The sequence below is a fragment of the Lathyrus oleraceus genome, chromosome 2 (genome assembly GCF_024323335.1).
Source record: "Lathyrus oleraceus cultivar Zhongwan6 chromosome 2, CAAS_Psat_ZW6_1.0, whole genome shotgun sequence".
In the NCBI taxonomy this organism is placed as follows: domain Eukaryota; kingdom Viridiplantae; phylum Streptophyta; class Magnoliopsida; order Fabales; family Fabaceae; genus Lathyrus; species Lathyrus oleraceus.
The window spans coordinates 7,965,095-7,967,300 of NC_066580.1; positions in this window are offsets into that span (position 1 = coordinate 7,965,095).

Sequence of the window (2,206 nt, forward strand, 5' to 3'; positions counted from 1 at the left end):
CCTTTGATACAGATCCACGGGGCGATCACGAACGTTGAACAATGACAACGTCTCTACTCAGTCCACACGAACGGATTCCTTCAATCGCAGTGCTAACTGTTATGAATGAAGGCTTTGAGTGAGAGAAAGAGGGAAACAAAATTCCAAGTCTCTACTTGAATTTCTGTCTGAGTGGAGTGGAGTGACAATGCTTCTACCCAAGGGGTTCTATTTATAGAACCACTTGTGTGGGCTTCAAGCTAAAAAGCCCACTTAAGTGTATTTTGGCCCACATCTTATAATATGCCCAAAATCACTTAAGTATTTGGTACCTTACCATATTTCGTCTCCCACTTAAGTGCACCGTACCTTACGGTGTTCCTTAGTTACTCTATCTCTTATCAATCCGTCCTTTGTGTGTGACCCTATAGGTTTTCGCGGCGTTGGCAATTATATTAAATCACACATTTAACATAATAAACAGTGAGCGGTATCTAGCAACACATCACTGCTACCCAAGTCACGAAAATGTCATGTGATCTGACAAAACCTCCTGTGATAATAATTATGTGTATAATTACCCCTTTGCCCTTATGTCTATATTGAACACAAGGTATAGACCGTGTCACCCTTGTCCAGTTCAATATTGGGCCCATAGACATTTATCTTGTTACGCAGGATTGGCAAATTCCATCTAGGACACTCATGTCCCTCAGCATGCTTCGTGGAGTACCCATCAACTGTCTTTATGGTTATTCAGTTACGGACAACGTTGGATCAGCAACAAAGCACTCGACTCTACATCTAGGATCCATAGTGGTTTCAGGTCGAAGAGTGGTATACACTATTATAACCATGAGAATAACTTATGACACTTTGCATAACTTTCTATATAGTATTCTCATAGCGGGTTAATCCGGTATAAATATTACTCCTAATATTCATACCTATGTTTAAGACTTGATAACTCTTTATCCATGATCCATGAGATGTGATCATCAATCTACAAACATAATAGTCTTAATGCTTTAATGTTATCCCACTTCACACTAAAGCTCGACTACGGATATTTTAAGAATAGTGTCCTTATGTTTAATGTGTTCTCATGATTAAGTCACACTTAATACATTAAACGGACTATCTATTCCAGGGACTTTATTAATCAACCATAATAAAGAAAATGCCTTTTATTATTAATAAATAATTCGATACAAGTACCAAAAGTATTGGCCTCTAGGGCTTACACCAACAATCTCCCACTAGCACTAGAGCCAATCAGGCATACCCCGTATGCCCATTGATCTAGTATGGCCATCATGCTTCTGCTGCGCAAGAGGCTTTGTCGGTGGGTCAGCTATATTGTCAAGTGTAGGTACTTTACATATCTTCACATCTCCTCTATCTATTATCTCTCGAATGAGATGATAACGCCTAAGTATGTGTTTGGATCGTTGGTGAGATCTAGGCTCCTTAGCTTGTGCGATAGCACCATTGTTATCACAATAGAGACCAATGGGATCCACAACACTAGGGACTATGCCAAGTCCACTAATGAACTTCCTGATCCAAACAGCTTCCTTTGCTGCACTTGAGGCAGCAATATACTCGGCCTCGGTTGTAGAGTCAGCAACTGTATCTTGCTTCGAACTTTTCCAGCTCACAGCGCCACCGTTCAAGCAAAACACATAACCAGATTGCGATCTAAAGTCATCCTTATCTGTCTGGAAGCTAGCATCAGTGTAACCAATTACAACCAACTCTTCTTGACCTCCATATATCAAGAATGATTCCTTAGTCCTTCTCAAGTACTTAAGGATATTCTTAACAGCTACCCAATGGGCATCACCAGGATCAGATTGGTACCTACTCGTTGCACTTAAAGCATACGAGACATCTGGTCGAGTACATAACATGGCATACATGATAGATCCTATTGCAGATGCATATGGAATCTTATTCATGCGTTCCCTTTCTTCCTTAGTTGAAGGGGATTGTGTTTTTGATAGACACATGCCATGTTGCATAGGTATGAATCCTTTCTTGGAATCATGCATATTAAAGCGTCTCAACACTTTGTCTATGTATGTACTCTGACTTTGGCCAAGCAGTTTTTGTGATCTATCTCTATAGATTCTGATTCCTAATATATAGGCTGCTTCACCTAGGTCCTTCATAGAAAAGCATTTCCCCAACCAAGTCTTTACTTGTTGCAGGGTAGGGACATCGT